This window comes from Musca autumnalis, unplaced genomic scaffold (assembly GCF_047663935.1).
Source record: "Musca autumnalis isolate F117 unplaced genomic scaffold, ASM4766393v1 scaffold_5, whole genome shotgun sequence".
Taxonomy (NCBI): Eukaryota; Metazoa; Arthropoda; class Insecta; order Diptera; family Muscidae; genus Musca; species Musca autumnalis.
The window spans coordinates 114,554,235-114,578,389 of record NW_027412088.1 but is presented as its reverse complement, the minus strand read 5'-3'; positions in this window follow the sequence as shown (position 1 = coordinate 114,578,389).

The following is a 24,155-nucleotide window of genomic DNA, read 5'->3' as shown; positions in this document are numbered from 1 at the left end:
ACCTCAGTAATCATATAGTACGTAGGAAGCCATTACGAGTAATTAACAGTGTTTCTAAATATAATGAGTAGCGTTTTTAAAGATGTTGTTCTTATTATCAGAATTGATACCACTATAACATTTGCGCACGATAACCGAAAATCGTATCTCTAACAGATTTGAGAATGGGATTTTCTTTTCATTCCATGTACCAAAAATCTTTGATGTAGCTTAAATTTTTTTAATTTTTTTCCGATGGAAAAAAACTCTCGAACAGTTGAAATATATAATATGTTTTGAACATATTTAGGTAAAATAAAGTGTTTTAGCACGATTCCATCGATGGATTTGCATTTAATAGTATCATTCGCTATGTTTATGGCTTGCGTAGAACTCAGCATATATCGCAATATAGTAACTCGCTTTATGGCATCAGTTTAAACTCTCTTCTCCATGTGAAAGCCTTAATATTTCTCCAGAAAGTTATATATAAAAAAACACCTAAATATATTTTTGAACGGCTTAATTTTTTTAGATCTGACAGAGGAAAAAATATTATAAACTTGAGACGGCAGAGCCAGGCATCAAATTGGCATTTCTTTATAAGTACTAAACGTCTCTGGAATTCTCTTCCACACGAATTGCAAAGCATCAGTAACGAACATACGTTTAAATATAAAATTACTAACTATTTTCAGAATTTGGAAGCGATTTCACAAGTGTAACCGTTAAATTTTTTATCTTCTTTATCACATATATATTCTTTTTTTTCTTTTTTTAAACATTGTTTCACTAACTTTTTATGTTGCATCAAAATCAATTACTGTCTAATATTTCATTTGTTAAACACATACAAATGTAAACCCTTAATTTTAAGATGGATATGTTTTCTCACTATATAATCCTGCACTCTAACTTATAAGATTTAAATCTTGTTGTGTAGGAATCAAAATAAAAATAAATAAATAAATACGCTTACTATATATTTCTTAAAATAATAATTAAAGCGGAAGCTGTGGTCGTATTAATGTAAAAAATATGAACAATTCGCTGAAAGAAATGAATTTTTATGCTGATTTCTAATTAGTTGTTTTACAACTCAAAGAACATGTTAAAGAATATACTTCAAAGATAAAATGTCTAATGTATAAATTATTAATACACCTACACGGAGGAAAAACGCCTCTCTAACTTATGTCCCAATCATATTTTGCAGCAAACATATATTTTTTTGCAATCAGTCCCAAACATAATAAATTTTTGGGTAATGCCAACAAATATATGTTTGAGTGCAAACAAATTGTATGTGTGGGTACAAACAAACGCAAACCCAAAAGCCACAAAAAAAAAAACAAACAAGCACATGTACCAGTGCGCGCTTTCTGAGAGCAAGGGAGCGTAAATGTCAATATGAAACACACTGAAATGTATGCTCACTTGCTTTCAGTAAGCACTCACTGGCTATCTCTTACATATATAGTGGGCGCCTTCTGAGAGCAAGGGAGCGTAAATGTCAATATGAAACACATTAAAACAGGGGTGAGCTCGCCTGTGTGCTAGCACACAGCCAAATTGTGAAAACGTACTCTTAGTTTTTCGTGAACCATTAACAATTAAAAGTTTATGCAATTTTTTATTTATATTTTTTAATAATTTGCATTGTGGACGATTTTAGACAACATTAATGTTTAAAAAATGTTGAAATAAGTAATGAAACACCAAGAAAAATTAAATATTAATTCTCTCTTAAATTTCCCTCTCTCTCCATTTTGCTCAGCCCTACATTAAAATGTATGCTCACCTGCTCTCAGTAAGCGCTCACTGACTATCCCTAATATATACATACATTTATAAATTCCAAAAGCATCAACAGAGACATACATAGGTACATAAAAAATTCCAAAGAAATACATAACGGACTTTAAAAGAAAAACTGAATGAAATAATTTATAAAAAGTCGCACTTAAAAAAAAAAAAAAAACATTATGTAGAAACATCGTATAAGGCTTCTCCTTAGTTTTGAAATAAAACAAAACAAAGTTTAAATCATCGGCGGGAAATCGGAATCAGAAATCAAATGATTATATAATGTATTAAATAGGTACATCCATATTTCAAATATACATTTGTATGTATGTATGTATGTATATGAAAAATGAATTGATGTAATTACCACTATTAAATGCGATTTCTTCCTTGTCAAATAAAATATTTTCATTCACCTTTTTTATTCAATTATAAAATGTATTGGACATTAAATTTACCAAAAAGCACCATTTCTTCAAGAAGAGATAAAACATTGATTTATTCACTCACTTTACCGTCTTTACTTAATGATTATACTTAGAAGACTGAAGAAAAAAGAACAACGTAATTAATACCATTTTTTCTTTTCCTCTTCGCTTGCTTCGTTGGTTAACAACAACAAAGCACGAAACACACGTGTGCATACACAAAACCAAAGCTTCTGCGTCTCCTATTACACCATACACACAGCTCTTTAGAGAGAGCCCTGTTGTTACTCTCTTTGACGAAAATCCTCTTTCCACCCATAAAAATATGTTCTAACATAAAAAATATGTTGGTTCCCAAACAAATAAAATTGAAATATGTTAAAAAATTTTGCAAACACATATTTTTTGGACACAAACAAATTATGTTTGGATCCAATTGGATCCTCAGCATTTATGCTATATACACTTTCATACGGGTAAAATGTGCCTCATCGAAATAATGGTTTTAGACCCCAAGTATGTTTGGACGAAATGTGTTTTAGACAATTTGGAGTCGATTGAGCAATGCCCGTCCGTCTGTCTGGCTGGCTGGAGCCGATTCGGTTCAAATTTTGGCTCTCGTAATACTTTGTCCAAACTTAGTTTAAGTTCGAAGATGGGTTATATCGTTCCACTCCTTCCGATACCTCCCCCACAAAAGTTCGAAAATGTTCCGAAAATTTGTGCGCACGATAACTCTTGAAGGGAGTAACCGATTTGGTCCATACTTTGCTCGTCGTGAAATATGTACCAGACTTAGATAAGATTTCAATATGGTCTCAATCGGTCCACTCCTTCGGGTACCTCCCACACAAAATTTCGGAAAAAATTAGTATACGGTCATCTCGGCCTCCATACGACGGTACAAGTTTCATCAGGGGCAAGTCCATACTTCCTGAGAAAATAGCCTGAAAGTTGCAAAAAACCCTATGACACCGTGTGAGGTGGTTGGATCGCAAAATTTGGCCTTAGTAATATTTTTTTCAAATATAGTTTATGTTCGAAGATAAGCTATATCGGTCCACTCATTCAGGTACCTCCCCACAAAAGTTCAAAAATGTTCGGACAAATTTTTCGTACTGTAACTCTTGAAGGGAGTGGCCGAATTGGTCCATACACATCCTAATATATCTACCAGATATAGATCAATTTCAAATATGGACTATATTTGTCCACTCCATCCGGTACCTCCCTGATATGGCATCACTTTGATTTTTGTTGAAGCAACTTGCATTCGCTGCCTCAATTACGGTGGTAAAAGTTTTTTCAGGGGCAAGTCCATACTTCTTGAGCAAACAGCCCGAAGGATGTAAAAACCCCCTATGGCACTATATGTAGTTGCTGGAGATCCATCCTTTTTAGTATCTTCTCCGCAAAACTTTTGATCTGTTATCCTAATCAACATTTTTGTCGGTTCAAACGCCCCAAATTTTTAAAACCCCCTAAATACAAATGTTTCAATATACACAGGCTGAGGGTGTATCTCTGTCGGCAAAGCCGACTGATACTTTTTTACTTGTTTTACGTTCTGAATCTAATAAGCCATGGAGCGTCTAAACCCATCCTCTACGTCGACGGATATGATACCCCTAAAATTTCGAATATCTGCAATTTTTTTGAAAATATCGAGTATTTAAACGTATGTTGTATGTATCATTTCTACTTAAATAAACAGAGCTATACGTAGAGATGGTATTTACCGGGTAAATACCCATTTGTGGGTATTTATTTGGGTATTTACTATATTGAATCGCCAATACAACATCTTACACCCTATCTTTGGGTTTAGGTTGTGAAATCGTTTCAAAATGGATAGTTTTACAATACTTTAAACAAGTGGGTAAATACTTGGGTAAATACCCGAGTATTTACCCAAATCTTGGGTAAAAACCCTTTAACTACCGAACCACTTGACGCAGCCTGACGAAATTTGGCTCAGATCTTACTTATATCAAGACAACATCTGGTATTGAAAATGGTACCGTACCTCCCGATTTAAGGTATTTTTCACCTATTAGCCGCATTTTACAACCAAATTGGCTGTAATTTGGCACAGTGAGTCTTCAATGAGTATAAAATATCTTTGCAAAATTTTGTCAACGTAGGTTCACGTTTTCATATAGCGCCCATATTAGGGTACACCTATTTCGAGTATTTACCCAAACCTTGGGTAAAAACTCTTTAACTGCCGAACCAATTGACGTAGGCTGACGAAAATTGGCTCATATCTTACTTATATCAAGGCAACATCTGGTATTGAAAATGGGGTCTCTGGGTCCATGTTTTGATGTAGCCCCCATACAACCGTACCTCCCGATTTAAGGTATTTTTACCTATTAGCCACCCAATTTACCGGGTATTTACCCACTGTCCATCTCTAGCTATACGCCTGTATAGAATGAGCGAAAAGGGATATATAAAAACTATCGCAAATTCGGAAGTATTTTTTCTCAAAACTGAGTGCGATGCTACGGCTAAAGCGGCATAAAATGATGTATTTTTTAAAGGTGATCATTGAAATCGAATTATATGCATTTTAAGTGTTGCAATATTTAATATAACTTTATTTTTAATTTAATACCCCAATTGGAAATCCTTATGATTTCATATAACCCTGCATTTACAAATGCCAGTATTGGCAACACAATAGCAAAATTACAAACCTCTTTCACAAATACATTTATAAATTTTTAATATGTAAGAGAAAAGTATGAATGCATTGGTGAAAATGGTTTGTAACTTTGCTATTGTCTTGCCAATACTGTCTATGTGTAAACGCCTAGTAACGATATACGTAAAAATGTTCGCCAATAGGAAAACTATAAGGCAATATTTGGATGCAACGGAATTTCTTCACTATTGTGAGAAATTTTTAAGAAAAAGCGAAAAACTCAAATATTTACCAAGCATAAAAAATAAAATTAAAAAATTGAATTTTTATTTTTTTCCCTCATATTTTCTTCGTATTTTTGCAAATAACATGAATATTATAGCTTCATATATTATTTGAAATTCGGTTCTTCCCGAATCAATTGAGACATTTCAGAATTATTTTCCATCATCGCAAAAATTACAAATTCTCTAAACGGTTAAAGGATATAACAGCGGTTTAATATACAAAAACTGATTTGGAATGACGATTTTTTTCTTAATCTACGAGTATGTACCAAAAATCATACATGTGGCATCTGAAAAGAAAATTACGTTTTGGAAATTTTTCTTGATATAGGAGTTATATTTATTATAGATGCTTCAACTACAGGTAGTTATCAATATTACTCTAACAACTTCGGCGATTTTTTTTTGTTTCTTGATATTTCTCATCTATGAGCATTGTAGTTTCAGAATCTGCAAAAACTACCCAGGTGTAAGCACCTTCCATTTAAAATTAGTTAAGGCTCACCGTGTGCAATTTTTGCGATTTAATATTTGAAATCATTTTTTATCAATGATTGTACTCTTCGATTTTCTTGAAATTTTTTGTATTAAACTACGGTTATTTACAAAAGTTGTTAGTCCTATTCGGTAGTGGGTTCGAATTTTTAATTTTTTAAATTTAATTTTTCTAATTTTTTAAAACTTGTCAACAAAGTTCATCTTTTTTGTAATTAATCGTACTTTAATACATAAAAATTTCAAGAAAATCGAAGAAATTGTCGTCCAAGATCTCTGTAAATTTGTTATACCCTCCACCATAATATGGAGGGTATAATTAAATTTGTTATTCCGTTTGTAACACATCAAAATATTCATCGGAGACCCTATAAAGTACATATATATATTCTTGATCAGGGTAAAATTCTAAGTCGATATAACCATGTCCGTCCGTCCGTCTGTTGAAATCAAGATACAGCTCGCAATTTTTAAGATAGAGCTTTGTAATTTGGGATAGAACTTTCTATAGGATGTTTGGTATTGCAAATATGCTAAATCGTTCCAGGGACGTACGCAGGGCCGGTTCCCCTCCATATTATTGTGGAGAGTATAAACATGTTTGAATTGTTTTTCCAATAAATAGCAAAAACGGTGTCTAGCAAGGTTTTTAATATCACCGAGTCCAAAAACTCGTATAATTAAGAAATTAATATCGCTTCTTCTGAAACATTATACCAGAAGTAGACAATGCTGTCTGAATAAAAATCATGGAGTTTTTAACTTGCAGTATTTTGTCAGTACTTAGCAAAAAGGTTTTGAAAGTAGGTTTCTGAATTTTTTTCTGAGATATTTGTTCAACCATGTTTTGGCAAAGGCTCAAACAGTAATGCGAGTAGGATTCGGAATCTATGAACCAATAGTCTGTATCTCCCGACTCCATGTATAAACGCTTTCCTATTTTCTTAATGTAAAGTTCTGCATTTTTTAGGTGGCTTGCACGGACTTTATCAATTCTGGTAAAATATCAACGTTTTAATGTTTTGACGACACAAAAGAGTATTATTTTATTTTATCAACACACTAGCTGGATTGGAAATATTCGACTTGTACAATCTGCATTGGCGAAATCAAATTATCTTTTTGGAGGTATCTAATTCAAAGAAGTCGTCTAGGTTGCACTCAGGGATTAAGGAAAACCATTCAGATAAATATTATAAAAGTACCCAGTGGGAAAATTGGGAACATATTACATTGAAAATATATTAATTAACACATTATAGGCAATACGTTCCAAAACGTATCCGTAAGAATCGAGAAAAGAATATAATTGGACAAAAAGTTAAATTATTAAATATATTATAGAAGATACGTTATATAATATACCGTAAAGAATCGAACGAGTAATTCCACTTGACAAAAAATTCATATTAATTACCTCTTACATTCCCACTGGATACGACAAGGGAATGCAATGTTTCTTTTTGTATATTTTTTTTTATCCCGTTATCTGCAGACGCCTTTAAGTCGCAGCATAAATTTGCCAGTTTTGTTTGTGTCGTGTTACAATAAAGACGTAATTTTGTAAAAAAAAATGTAATGAACTATTTTAATTTCGGGTTTTAATGAATGAATATTCTTTTTTTGTATTCTATGAATACTTTTTTAAGTACATAAAATCCTTATATTTCTAAATATAAATAAAAAAAGAATTAAAATTAATGGTTTTCTATTTTAATCCAATAAATTACTTAAGACATACGGGGGAATAAATTACTTATAAAAAGAGAATACATACATAATACGATGCATTCCAGTATATGAATTCCATTATATATTACTAAAGAACTATAAAAGAATATACCCATTGATTACACGATGCTTTCTATGGATACTATAAAGGAATATATTATTTTCCTAGGACATGCACCGTGTTACGAATAATGTATTCGGTAATCAATAAAACATAGTGGCTCTGTATTACCCGTTCGATTCCCATCGATTACATTTTCCCACTGGGTAGTTTATAGAGAGAAAAATACTGTGTTAATAAAATATCACGACAGATTGCTGTATACCGAATACCATTCAAAGGTTTATAAGATGTAATCAAGGTTAAACAGTGGTGGATATGAAATTCTTAAGTTCGACTCAAATTGTAGGGTAATCAGCTTTAGGGCCATACAGCAAATTTCTCATTTTGTTTAATTTGCTGGATGGGCTTATTGACCTGTTTATCGATACAGAGTCGTCGGAAAAGGGAACTGATGAAGTTGTTTGGTGACAACTGAAACTATAGTATCCTCCGCCCACAACTAATCAATTTCATATCCACTTTAAAACATTTTGTTGTTACTCAAATACAACAAAATATGGACTCAAGCTGAAATAAACACAAAAATCTAAAGGTTAAATATTAAAGATTTATTCAATTAAAAACATTTTGAAATATGGGACTGAAGTTAGAGTGTGATAACTGGATGTAAACTTTAAAGAACAGAACAACGTTATGTTCAGACCGAACTTTTCATAACAACCACGACATTTGTGAATGGAATTATATAGGAATTACATTGAGGTTCTGCAAACCGAAAGAAATCCCAAAAACCAGCCGATGTTCTTAAAAATAGGCTAAGATCTTCGAAATACTCAAAATCTTGCAATAGCGAAAACAAAGACAATTCACCGCCGAAAATAGAACATAAAATGAACATAAAGGACTATACCTTGTCCGGTATGGTTCAATTTCATTTGGTGCTATGTTCCATTTATTAAAATTGTATCTGAAATATTGTGAACTTTCTCTATTGCATTTATAAACTTTGTGTCAATAATTCATATAAAATCAACTAACTATACCTTAATGTAGCTTTACGTAACGTTACACAACATTTTAAAATTTCATGATTTTTGGTCAAGTTAAAACTTCCCATATGCAATTTGTCGGTATAGGTCCAGCCTTCATATAGCCCCATAGAATTGTACCTCCCGATTTTCGGTATTTTGAAGGTTGTGGCTACAACAACCCATCGAAAGGGATGAGATTTGGTATTTAGTCTACGTTGGAAGTAAAAACCCCAATAGAGAGGTACCTCCCGATTTTCGTAATTGTGAAAGATGTGACGTCAATATCCCACCGAAATGACTGAAATTTGATATTTAGTATTTAATGGGGTTATAAAATGTTCCAGAAAAAATTAGCATTATTGGTCCATGTCTTCCTATATTCCCCATAGAAGCATAGCTCTCGATTTGCGGTATTTTTTAGGTTTTAACCACATTATCTTACTGAAATATCCAAAATGTGGTATTTAGTCTTCTTTGAGTCCAAAAACTTTCGCCAGAAATTTGTCGGTACAGATCGACGTTTTGATATAGCCCCCATAGAACGGTACCTCCCGAATTTCTGTATTGAAGGTTAACGACATTGTTTTACCGAAATTGCGGAAATTTGGTTTTAAGTCTTCATAAACGAAAGGAAACTAATTTTTCCATTTTACTTCAATACCACCCGTAGGGTGGGTATAACAAGTTCGGCTCGGCCGAACTTAAAGCCGTTCTTACTTGTTTCTATTTTTATTAGTAAGCTTATAAAAGAACAAAATAAACAAAAACTATTTTTTACTAATATTAAAGACGTTATGAGTAATTCTTTGCACACAGTTTTTACAGAATTAGACTTCTTCAAGGCGCGATATCTCTGGAACCCTTAGTCAAAAAAATGAGAATATACTGAAATGTTTTGCATCAACACAGTAAAGAGTAAATGAAATCAAAAACCACTTTTTGAAAAAGTGTCCGATTTTACTAAGAAATCCCCATATACCCTAAATCGTCTGATTTAGAAAAACATGTAGTTTATTTGACCCATGTATACTTAACGGAATTGTTAATTTAAATGATATACTCATATACAAAATGAGTCGTAATAATTGCAATTTTTAAAAAAAATCAAAACTTAAGGACTCCTTAAAGAAACCTAAGATATGTTAATTTTTCGCAAATATTTAGTAAACAGTAGCTGTTTGACTATGTCTATTTTCACCTATCCAATAATGAGAAACGATCTGGCACATAAAGTATAATCGTCCAGGTATAGGTACGAAAGACTTCTATAATGGGTTCCATTTCTAACATGTGGTAACGTTCTGTTTTAAGCGATGTGAAACTTCTGAATGTCACGTTTGAACTAGCAGCTCCAGTAACTCAGTTCATCTATCTTCTTATGTATCTTATCTTTCCCTATTGCTGAATGTTAAATAGAGATTGCATTTCCTCAGAGTGTCTCAGTCTCCTTCACTTTGCCGTAACCCATGTGTGTAAATTTGCAAAATGTATGATAGATAGAAGTTAAAAAAATAAACATTTGAAAAAAGCCTCAACAGTTATGAAGTCCCTAAGTGTTGCTATTTCAACTCCTTAATACCGATACAAATTCCCTAAGACAGTAAATTAAATTATAATTATTTGTAGATTAATAACTAAACTCAATCAATAAATGATAAATCGTATAAAAACAAATACGTATTTCTTGTTTTTATTACTATATTTAAACTTAAAAATCAATTAAACGGGCATTATAAAGATAACTTATTGGAGATACGCAAAAAACCTTAGACATGTTCAAAAACGTTTTTTTCACATTTTTGAATCCACAGAACATTTGAACGTGCTTGATAAACTATCATCACTCGTTATCAATGTCAATAAACAGAAAAACTACGAAATGAGATAACCAAAAAATAAAAAAGCTCTCTTGGGATTGGATATCTGATTTTCCAATGTTTGTCATAACATTATTCTAAAGGAAATTTCCAACCCAAGAAGAAATTAAATGTGAAAAATTTCACTTACACACAGCCAAAATTTCAAAAGAGGCCTATTTATTATGACATTGTCGATTAATTGAAGTAATATCCGCCTTGAAGTCTGTAATATGGCCGACAATAACACTTTCAAATAAGTGTGGTTGCCTGGGTAACAACAAACAAAAATAATTGAAATCTTATCGCTGATATTCGAACGAGACGTAACTTTTGAACGTCGTTCAGTGAAAGTTCATAGTGTAATTACAAATGTTAAAATGTCTTTCAAAGTCATTTGGGAAGTGTTCAATAAGATACATATGTATGTATATCCATTGCATTATACATTTATATTTTAAATACATAAACGAACAAATTCAACGAAATACGTTACCAAAATGAGGTACTTTATTGAACATTTCTTGCAACGTGTCTAAGAAAAAGAAATGTTAAACTGCAACTAAGATGAATTGAGGTTTTAAAAAGGTATATATTTTATATTATTCTAGATCTCTAGAACGTTACTATAACCACATCAAAACTTCAAGAAAAACTTGGCATCACTTCGATATTTTCATGTGATTGTAGTTCCAACGCATTAACGCGACGCTCAACGGATTGCGTTTGACACATAAGATCCTGATTTTTTATGTCATTAATATCTGCAACATCTTGTTGCATCTAAAAAGGTACTGTAACAAAAGATCGAAAATTACTTAGTCTCAATATCCATTGGAAACGTAACTAAACGTCTTCAAATCTGAAGGTATGTTATTATGGAACTGTGTTAAAGCGAGTGCCTACAATGGCAAGCATTGTTGGAAGAATGTTGTTATTTTTTTTTTTTTTTTTTTTTTTGAAATATTGTAAAATTTACTAATTTCGTGTGACACGTCCGAGTTACAAAAATTGATTTGTAATGAGTATTTTTTCCTAAAGGTCATTTAAAAACAGTAGAAATGTGTTCATTCTATTCTCGTCTTGGGGATATACGAACTATGTCGTAACTGGTATAAAATCACATTACTGGAAACAAGAAAGCACCCAAAATGGCATATGTTATTTTTTTTAAATCACAGTTCTATAATTATTGAAAAACGTATGCGACTATTCAGATCATCAAGAAAATGTGAATTTGAATGTTGATATGTACCTATGTAGAATTAAATTTCCTCACGTTCTACGTGTGGTAAAGCCCATCTCCGGTTTTCAATAACCACCATCCCTTAAAGTAGTATGTGTCGTCGCTCCAAAAGGAAATTGAAAAAATACCTTTTATTAAGATATCAGTAGTCGATAACACGAGCAAATAATAAAGGTGAAACAACGATTAAATTTCATACGCTTCTTTGGTTCGACAATAAAATATAACTACATTCATATACCATTCATGGTACTGAACTTGAACTGAATTTAAAGCGCTTTATTGAAATGCGCGTACGTATGTATCTATTTGCACATACGGTATTCGATTGAGTTTCATTAAATTGTTTGTTGATTGCTTGAAGAGAACACTTTTGAAAACAAAGGTGTTTTTAAACATTTGGAGTGTTGTGTTGAAAATTATGTAAAAAAAAGTAACAATTCAAACATGCACATACTGTGGTAAATGTATATATGAAATATTATAAATTAATTAGTAAATTCGTTAAACAAATAACAAATGTTCTCATGTGCAACGATGGAAATAAACCATGAAATTGGTGCATGAACGCACTCCTATATGTACAGTTACACTGTTGGAACAATGTACCTAAGTGTTATTGATGTTTACAGACACACGGTATGTATTTAGATATTGTTGTTTCAACTCGCAGCCATGTACTGTATGTAGGTTTTGTAAGCAACAAACGGTGGCATCAAGTGCACTTAAATAGATCTAGGAAATCATAAAACATTCTTATCGTCTACGTGTTGCCGGTCGGTAAATATATTAAGACTTTTGCAGAAAAAATTCAGACGTACGATTACTTTATCAATACGTTTGACACCTTTATAGCTTTGTCAAATGTTAATGCCACCTCACCTATTATTGTTATTATTTATATTTGAACCAAAAGTTCGTTAACTCTTTGTTTATACTGTTTATAGATAGTATAGTGTTTTTTATGTTACGTATCTAGGAGTTTCCAAAAATTCTACAACTTTGTGCTTAGTTATATTCATATTTTTTATCAAATTTTTCCTGGCTGATTTCAATAGAAAATATTTATGTACAGTGTAAATCAGGATTAGAGATGGACAGTGGGTAAATATCCAATGGGTAAATATCCGGTAAATTGGGTAAATACCCATTTGTGGGTATTTATTTGGATATTTACTATATTTCTGGGTTTAGTTGTGAAATCGTTTCAAAATAGATAGTTTTATAATACTTTAAACAAATGGGTAAATACTTGGGTAAATACCGCCAATAGGTAAAAAATACCTTAAATCGGGAGGTACGCCTATACGGGGGCTGTATCAAAACATGGAACCAGGGACTCCATTTTCAATACCTTTAATACCATTGATATAAGAAAGTTTTGAGCCAAATTTTGTCAGCCTACGTCAAGTGGTTCGGCAGATGAAGAGTTTTTACCCTATATTTGGGTAAATAATCGAAATCGGGTTACCCATATGTGGGGGCTACACGAAAACGTGGACCTACGTTGACAATTGTTTGAAAGGATATATAATACTCATTGAGGACTCACTGCGCCATTACAGCCAATTTGGTTATAAAATGTGGCTAATAGATGAAAAATACCTTAAATCGGGAGGTTAGGCTATATGGGGGCTATACCAAAACATGGACCCAGGGACCATTTTCAATACTAGATATTCTCTTGATATAAGTAAGATTTGAGCTAAATTTCGTCAGCCTGCGCCAATTGGTTCGGCAGTTTAAGAGTTTTTACCCAACATTTGGGTAAATACTCGGGTATTTACCCAAGTATTTACCCACTTGTTTAAAGTATTGTAAAACTATACATTTTGAAACGATTTCACAACCTTAACCCAGAAATAGAGTGTAAGATGTTGTATTGGCGATTGAATATAGCAATACCCAAATAAATACCCACAAATGGGTATTTACCCACCGTGTGGATGAAATTGAAAACAGCTTTGTAGGTACATTGTATATTGAAGATCTGTGGTGCACCAGAACATCATATTTTAGGCCACTTTATAAATGTTAGAAACATTTTCCGAGTACACCAAGATCTTGCTTTGCGTCATCAATACGTTCCAAAAACGCGACACAAAACGAATTATTATTTTCAATGGAAACCCATGTAAAGTTCGAAAAACGGTTCCAGGGTAAAGAAAACGGTACTTCTTTAAAAAAGAAAGTTACTGCGGTAGTATGTCAGTTTTCATTCACTATAGCAATAATATTTTGTATCTACTGATTGATATTTGTATCTACTGCCGGGAAACCCTATTCTCAGTCTGCATCGATTTTGTACTCTCAGCCTAACAAGGGCTGACGAGGGTTTGTAAACTTTGACACGACCAAAAATGTGCGTTATCGAAATGATGGTTTCAGGTTAGAGCTCACCAACAACTACAAATGCAACCGCTCCGTTTGTGTTGGGCACACACACGAGATTATCTCTCCCTCTCTCGATAAACATCGTGGGCGTTAATTCATTGCTTACTTGTTAGAAAACAAAAAAGATGATAGGTGGTGAGATTTACGTTGAAACTCACTACAAATGAGATTGTGTGTTCACACAGCAAGAGAAAAATATTGTTTTAGACCCCAAGTATTTTTGGACGAAATTCGTCCGTCTGCCTGTTATATCGGTCCACGCCAATGGGTACTTCACCCACAAAACTTCTAAATTTGTCTGTAAAATGGTGTGAACGATAACTCTCGAAGGGAGCAAGGTTTACATAAAATTTGGTCTCGCCTCGGAACTATTTACAATTTTTTGAGAAGGTAGTTTCCACGGTGCCTATAACAACTTTACAATTTTTTCCGGAATAAGTCCATACTCCCTGACATAACGGTCCAAAAGCTCCAGAAATCCTGCCGCACATACTAAAAATTTTTAAAAATTTGTTCCAAACTTAGTTTAACGTAATTTAATATTTTGAGTTTTCTAAGAATCAGGCGTTAGCTTACAAAACATTTTTGGTACATGTCAATGATTTAGTATAACCCCATAATACGGTACCTACAGATTCAACGTATTTTGAGGCAAATTCGTGATACAATATCAATATATTTTATATATCCAGCTGAGAGTATATCTCCAATTAGCACAGCGCACTGATACTTTCTTAGGTGTTTTGTTACAAATCCAGTCAATAAAATAACCCGCTTTGAAATTATGTTTGGAGGTTAAATTTTGTTCATTGTTCATTTTGTTATGTACGGTTATATGCTAGTATTTTTGACATTTTAAAAATTGCAGAAAAGTTATAACCCTAATGTTCACCTCAAATTCGATTTTAGAAGCTAGCTAACAGTTGAAAAAAGTGATTTTTTGTATTTTAAGATGGTTGAATTTTATATAAATTCCTGTTGCGTCTGTATGTTGTATCCAATTGAAATATCACGGTAATACCCCTATGTGTCAACTGATTTTCCTTAAATTTCATATTTAGCGGTTTGGGAGTGTAAAAAACTAGTCTGTATAATATTTATAAAAAAAAATCAAATGTCGTTCTATCAGTTGAGAACGGCTGGACCGATTTGCATATATTTTATATTTGTTCGTCATAAAAAGTTGGTATGAAACCAACTTGGGTTTTTATGTATAGAAAATGGAGACTGCATAGCAGAGCAGGTGTATTTTTGATATTTGCAAAAATTGCCAATAAGTTATATCCCTAATGTGTATACATATGTAAATGGTTGAAAGTGAAATGTTTGCTATTTTTAAATCAATCTAAAAAAAATCCTTTGAGACCAGTAAAAAATATTTTGATTTTGCCGGTTTAGATTCTTAATTAAAAAATACGCGTTCTTGCGAATATCTGTATAAATAGAAATCAAATGTCGTTCGTTGGTAATGACATCAGTTGGCTGGACCGACTTGGATAATTCTTTTTTCGAAATGTTCGTCATAACCCATCTTAGGTACTTATGCCCACTTTTACGCACACTTTTTCAATTTTCAATTTTAATTTTTCTACAAAAACAACTGAACCTATTTTTGCAATTGTCAGCGAATTTACAGGGATGGCCCCCGGTGAAAATATGCTACATATTGTGTTGAATTTCGGATGGGGCGGGGTATTAAATATGTTAGTTATATATACAAAACTACTGAACCGATTTTAAAATTTTCAGGCAATGTACAAGGCCCTTGTAAGAATATGCTGCATATTTTGTTAAATATTAAAAAACGCTACATTTGCAAAAATAACGATTGTATCGGTTAGAAAATTTACGAATTATTCGAGAATATAGGTACTTCTTTGGAGCTTAAAGATCCGACCACACCTACTTTTTTAATTTGCACAAATGCTCAACGTTTACCGTTATAATGTATGTATATTTTATGAATTTCTTTTTAATGCTATATGTATATGGTAATAACCAAAATTCCTTTGCAATTCCATTTGAAAAAAATTGAAAAAATTTTTGGTGAGCACATCTACGAGGTTAAGAAAAAATTTGATATCAAATCCGTTCGCGTTCACAAAATTGGCCAATGCGCGCAGAAGTTATAGCGGTTTTTATTCTCATATAAAGAAAACATATTTAAAAATGTCTTATTTTTTCTTATGAGAAAATATATGCATATATCGATAACAGCATTCCATATCTATTCTATATGTTTAAAAATGTACAACATTTATTTTTATTTTCGCGGAAAATCAACAAATAACACTGTGCAACATTTTTGAGGTAATCGCGTGCAAACAACTTCTGTCGAGAATTTTTTGAAAGTAGAGGACCAATAGGCAAAAACCATATTTGGGTTTTGTATTCTTAGATCGGGTTCGGATTTTATGGCCTCATCTAAACATGGTTAAATATCGACTTTTTAACGCAAATCGCGGCTGTATCTCAGAAACCAATACGAATCTTGTTTTGACCACTGCAGCAAACTCGTGGATAAGAGCAGGAAGAAAATATTTTGAGGAATAAACAACTCCAAAAACTGCATTTATTGCCTCAAATTTTATAATATATCTAAAAATTACATCATTTGTATATATTTCGCAGCGTATCTCCAAAACTGTTAAATTTTTCTTAATGTTATCTTTGGGAAAAATATTCGCTGAAATGTAATACACAACTCTTCAAAACATTTCATTGTTGCGTTCTATTGCGTTCTTTCTTGCATAGTTTACAACTACAATTTGATAAATATTTCAACAATACATTGAAATCTCAAATATGAGAATAAACTGGTTGTATGAACATTGTTTGAAATATGTTTTGTAGAAGGTATGTTATTAAATACCGCGTAAACAACGTGAAATAATCATTTTAGGGTTTCAGAATGTTCTAAAGAATTGGTGGGCACATTATTTGAAATATTTTGCGAAAGGTTACTTGGTTCAACTCCCAACACTTTAGCTGCTACTGACCAGAATTTCAGAAATTGTGTAAACTTTTATATATTTTAACGATTTTGATGCGCTAGATGCAGTTTTTCGAAGATTACCTACTTTACACATAAATTCTACTACTTTACGGTTACAATAGTGCTAAAGACTGCAAAGTAAAATTCTTATTATTTTCTGAGATAAAACCCAGACCAATGGAAAAAAGTGTCGTTTTAGCCCGGTTTAGATGAGGCCATAAAATCCAAACCCGATCTAAAAACCCGAAACCCAAATAGGGGTTTTGTAGTCTTAATATGTACTTTCAGAAAATGCCCATTAGAAGTTGTTTGCATTTTCAGTGTTGCACAGTGTAATAAAAAAATCTTGAAGTAAATCCAAAGTATCCTGCCCCAGAGTCCGCACAAAGCTTAAAAAATAAATTAAAAATTTCTACAGAATCTAGACAATGCGTAGAAAAATATGAAACCAAATTTATAGAGATTGGGTGTATAAATTGCATATTATAGCAAAAACAAAAGAGAAACACTTATTGTTTATATATTACCAGTGGACCCGGCGAACTTCGTCTCGCAGTCATTAAAGGTACATTGAAGTTGATTATTTGCCCTGCAATTCATTTATACTTAAATTCGAATACATTTTATATTTGTTGTTATGTATGTATAAATTTTTTTTTATATATTTAAGCACAATGGAGATGGAGGGTATAATTAAAGTTGTATTCCGTTTGTAGTCCGTTGTAACGGGTGCCACCGTGGTGCAATGGTATGCACACCCGCCTTGTACGCAGAAGGTCAGTGGTTCGATTCCCCGGCCAGGCAACATCAAACATTTTTCAACGGTGGCAAAATACCCCTCAGTAATGTTGGCGACATTTCCTGAGTATATCAGCCTTGAAAAACTTCTCTAAAAGTGGTGTCTTAAGGCACGCCATTGAGCTAATATGAATCGGGGTGCACTCATTGATATGAGAGAAGTCTCCCTTGTCCCGTATGGGATGTTGTGGAACAATGTCTTTTTTTTTTTTTTTTTTTTTGTTATTCCGTTTGTAACACTTCGAAATATTCTTCGGAGACCGTACAAAGTATATATTATTGATCAGCATAAAATTTTTAGTCGAAATAGCCGTTTGAAATTAAGAAACAGCTCTCACCGAACCGGCTTAAAAAATTCGTATTAAGTCTTCTTTGGAGCTACATAATGTTTCCCCATAAACTTTTCAGTATAGATCCACGTTTTGATATAGCCTCCATAGAAGGTACCTCCCGATTTTCAGTATTTTGAAGATTTAACCACAATATCCTACCGAAATGACTGAAGTTTGGCATTTAGTGTTCGATATGGGTAATAATTCATACCGAGTATTGTAGGTATAGGTAGTGGGTATAGGTCCCATAGAAGAGGTACATTCGATTTTGAAGCTTTTGACAAACATTATTCATTTTAATACACTCCACCATAAGATGTTTGCCATTCCGTTCATTCATTCATTACAGCACTACATTTTGTCTGAGAATAAAGTATATACATTAGGGCTATAACCCAAAAAATACCACCACATAGCCGTGTAGAGCATGGAAAACTATTATGAAATATGGCGTCAATTTTTCTCTATCGCGAAAAAAGTTTCCGCACCAAATGCATTGAAGTTCAGTAATGCATTTTTTAATTTTAGCTGTTATGACAACATATTTGCTTTTAATTAAAATTTTTATTTTTTTGTAATCTAATTTAAAATCATTATCAAAGCGTTCTGGACCAATTTGTTCTCAAATCGCGCCATTTCGGAGCATATTAGGAACTTTTGATACTATTGCAATTTTTGCTTTTTCTTTATAAACTCGTGAATTTTATGTTTATATTTTTTGTACCTACCGGACAAAAGAATATGGGGTCATTTGCAACGAAGTCGCGAAAGTTACAGGCTGTTTTTGTTGACTTTGCCTGTGAGAATCGTATATGTTTTTTAAAAAAATGCAACACCACTACCACGTGGGGAATTTTGTACTAATAATGAAAACGCTTTTCTAAGATCGATTCGGTGAAAAAAGTTTCCGCGCCGACTGTAATTACTAAATCTCTTTTGGTATTTTTTCTACTTATAATTTTAAATTTGCTTTGTTTGAATAAATATTTATAGACAAAAATATATTTCTCACAGGCAAAGTCATTAAAAACTGTCTGTAACTTTCGCGAATTTGTTGCAAATGACACCATATTCTCTTGTCCAATAGGTACAATAAATATAAACATAAAATTCGCGAGTTTATAAAGAAAAATCAAAAATTGCAATAGTGTCAAAAATTCCTAAAATGCTCCGAAATGGCGCGATTTGAGAACAAATTGGTCCAGAAGGCTTTGATAATGATTTTAAATTAGATTACAAAAAAATAAAAATTTTAATTAAAAGCAAATATGTTGTCATAACAGCTAAAATTAAAAAATGCATTACTGAACTTCAATGCATTTGGTGCGGAAACTTTTTTCGCGATAGAAAAAAATTGACGCCGTATTTCATACTAGTTTTCCATGCTCTACACGGCTATGTGGTGGTATTTTTGATATTTGCAAAAAAGTGCAAAAAGTTATAACCCTAATATACATATGTATATTTTTGATCAGCATACACTTCTAATTCGATTTAACTATGTCCGTCTATCGGTCTGATGAAATGAACATAGAACTCACAACGAATTAAATTTTATTTAGTCATTTGTAGTAATCCTAAGATAATTTTCTAACTGAATTAGCTTTAATCTCACATTTAAAGTTTCCAGTTATCAGAAAACTCCACGAAAATTTGTTGGCATACATCCCCATTTCGGTATACCCTAAACATTTGTTTAAAAAATTTTAGACATTGGTCCATATTTTCTTCTGACCGAAAGTGCAGTAATTTGGTATTGTGGGTTGTCAGATTGGAAGGTACAACCATGCCGGTCGATGCGATTCTCAGTGGGTAGAAAACCTCGACACAGAAAATGATCAACATAGGTTCTTATTTTCGTATATATCCCAATTGAAGGAACCTCCAGTTTTTATGACCTTTGAAGGTTGTACGCGCATCGTCCAAATGGAATGAACGTAACATGGTATTTCGGATTCAGAATGCGTAGAAAATATTGGTGTCTCCTTCGTATTAAACCTGGTTTAAAAGAAAGTTAGCAGTTAGCATATTCCACGGCTCCTGGAAATAAGCCGTAGAGTTTAGTATTTTCAGAATCGAACAGAAACTAATGGTTCCGTTTTATTAAGGTACAACTCGTGGTGGTGGGTATAAAAAATTAGGCCCAGCCGAACTTGCTTCCTTTGGTTTAAAGTACCATAATGAAGAGAATTTAAGGCATGCATTGATCTAATCAAAAGCTTTGGAAAGTGATGTACATTGGACGGTTTTCTCAAAAACATCCGATCACAGAATGGACATACCTTCAACCAACCTTTTGCATTTATTATCTGTCTTCATAACCACCTCGGATTCGAATATCGTTATTCATATTAAATATGGATGCTTCGATTACGCACGAACTCTATGTATTGATGTGAATAATGCAAGTTGTTGAGTTGATGAAAATAAAAATGTGGTAACAAAGATCCAATTCGATGGTAAATTTGGCCGTGGGTATGTGGGGTCGATGACAACGAACACAACAATCAATTTTAGGTTACGTAGATAATTATAACCACATCAATAGAATGGCCAGTTAATGTCAGGTTCAATCCGCGTTCTTCAATAATATTAACTGCCAGCGTTCCAGCGTACTTCCTATTAGATATTCCAAAAATAACAATCCAGAGAATGGTAACATCAATTGAAGCTGCTAATAACCTCTTAAAATTTTCGCAATTAATTTGCACAAAGAATTGTTTGAATAAAATGAAAACTGACATTTATTGAATTAAATAAAACAATTTTTTAGAAAAATTGACATAGAGATCTTTTAAAAAGTCAATAGCATGTGGTGCATTTTCGCCAAAAAACTGTAAAAAAGTGACACGATATAATCCGAACGCAAAAGCTGGAGAGAAATGTGTGGAAAAATTGACATTCTTCAAAAAATATTTTTGCACATTTTTCGCAGATTTTCGCGATTTTTTTAGGTTTTATCCTTTTCTGCCATGAGACCATTCCGAATTGGTGCGAATTGTCAAAATCTGTTCAGCCGTTCTTTAGTTATAAGCGTAGTAACTAACATCATTCTTTTATATATATATATACTAGTAGACCCGGCGAACTTCGTCTCGCAGTCATTAAAGGTACATTGAAGTTGATTATTTGCCTTGCAATTCATTTATTGTCGTGGTTATTGCGAGCCGAATTTGAAATGAAAATACTTAAATTCGAATACATTTTATATTTGTTGTTATGTATGTATAAATTTTTTTTATATATTCAAGCAAAATGGAGGGTATAATTAAAGTTGTATTCCGTTTGTAACACTTCGAAATATATTTCGGAGACCGTACAAAGTATATACTGTTGATCAGCATAAAATTTTTAGTCGAAATAGCCGTTTGAAATTAAGAAACAGCTCGCAGAGCTTTTATTTTGGTACAGAAGTTTATATTACTCCTAGGATGTTGATATAACACATTTTCAAGGCTAAATCGATCCATGTTTTGATATAGCCCTCATAGAACGCCACCTCCCGATTTTAGGTGTTTTTAAGGATTTTAGTCACATTTTCTCACCGAACCGGCTTAAAAATTTCGTATTAAGTCTTCTTTGGAGCTACATAATGTTTCCCCATAAACTTTTCAGTATAGATCCACGTTTTGATATAGCCTCCATAGAAGGTACCTCCCGATTTTCAGTATTTTGAAGATTTTAGCCACATTATCCTACCGAAATGACTGAAGTTTGGTATTTAGTGTTCGATATGGGTAATAATTCATACCGAGTATTGTAGGTATAGGTAGTGGGTATAGGTCCCATAGAAGAGGTACATTCGATTTTGAAGCTTTTGACAAACATTATTCATTTTAATACACTCCACCATAAGATGTTTGCCATTCCGTTCATTCATTCATTCATTACAGCACTACATTTTGTCTGAGAATAAAGTATATACCAAGCTTTTTGTAGAAAATTAACTTATGTTGAAACTGAGGTATGGGGTATTGTAACTCGCGATCAGTTTTACTATACCATAACTTTTGACCGCATTTCGGTAAAATAAACTGTTTTAGCCCGATTCACCGAGGGGTTTCTTAAAACAATAATTTGAGCGGAAGCTGTGGTCGTACTAATGTAAAAAAATCGGAAAAAATCGTTGAAAAAAACGAGTTTCATTATGTTATTTTCCAATTAGTGGTTTTACAACACAATGTAGAGCTTAATGCTCAAAGGAGAAGTTAAAGAGTACACTTCAGAGTTGAAGTTTCTAATGTATGATTTTTTAATATATCCACTGTATCTACCTCAAACGGATGCTGACATTTTGAAACCAGAAAAATGGGGTTTTTTGAATTTTTGCTCTAATCGGGACGCGCAGCTGGATTTCCCTAAAAGCATATTATTTGATTATAATACTCGCGATGTCGCATTTTTTAATGTATAACATGAGGGTGTAGCCCTCACAGGATCACAGTCATCTGCGCCCAAACACGAAATTTTTGTGCGTAAATTTTTCTCAAAAACCTATTTTTTTGGTTTAAAATTTACAAACGTCAATCGATTTCCGTGGAAACCCGCGTAAATTTAGTTTTTTTGCGTTCTGAATCTAACAAGCCACGACGCGTAAAAATCCACCCACAAGATCGGCGGATATGATACCCCTCAAATTTCGAAAAATTGCAAAAAAATATTTTGAAAATATCGCATAATAAAACGCGTTTTGGATGTGTCAGTTCTACTCAAATAAATAGATCGATACGCGTGTTTAAACAGTGCGAAAACAGATATTTTAAAACTCTCGTAAATCCAGAGATATAATAGATTTCTTCTAAAAATTGAGTGCGATTGAAACGGCATAGAATGATGTATTTTTTAATGGTGATTATTGAAATCGGATGCGCATAAAATGTAAATGAACTTCGCGGAAATTATGACCATTTTACTGTGTTTTGCACCCTAATATGCAGCAGATGCTACATCGTGGTCGCCAAATAGAATTTGACAAACTGTACATCAAATAAGAGGGATTGATTCGCTGTGCTGGAAAATGGGATGCGCATCATGTCATTTTCATAATTGCGCGGTTTATATGCATCTCAAATGTTGTAATATTCAATATAACATTATTTTAACGTTATGCCACCATTGGAATTCCTTGTGATTCGATATAAGGTTCTAATAATATTATCCAATAGGAAAACTATAAGCGAAAAATTTGTTACAACGAAATATCATCATTATTGCGAGAAATTTTGACGAAAATGTCGAAGAACTCAAACATTTTTTCTCCAACTTTTCCTAGAAAACCATAAAAAAATAAAATTAGAATAATATGATTTTAATTTTTTCGTAATATTTTCTTCGTATTTTTGCAAATAACTTGAATACTAAAGTTCCAACCTTCACAACTTAGGTTTCATTTTACTCCTCAAAATGTCTGGATGCTGTTATAATTTTTTTATATATTTTTCGTAAGTATGAGCACTATTGTTTCAAAAATATGTTTGTAAATACGTGAAATTATTTAACAAATTTGATTTTTCGCGAATCCATTGAGACTTTGCGATTATTTTTTTGCATCATCGCAAAGGTTACTAATTCAGTTCACGATAATAGGATATAACAGCTAACAATATTAAGCCGCGATTTTTTTAGAATTTTTTCTAATTATCATAATTAAAACAGTCATATCTTTTGCGCGCAACGATCAAAGTTAGTAACGAAAACAGATTTGGAATGCTGATTTTTTTCTTAATCTATGTACCAAAAATTATTGATGTAGTATCAAAAATTTTTTTTTGGATTTTTTTGAAATGAAAAAGACAATTTTAGACATTTTTCCTGATACATATGTATATTTTTGATCAGCATACACTTCTAATTTGATTTAACTATGTCCGTCTATCGGTCTGATGAAATGAACATAGAACTCACAACGAATTAAATTTTATTTAGTCATTTGTAGTAATCCTAAGATAATTTTCTAACTGAATTAGCTTTAATCTCACATTTAAAGTTTCCAGTTGTCAGAAAACTCCACGAAAATTTGTTGGCATACATCCCCATTTCGGGTATACCCTAAACATTTGTTTA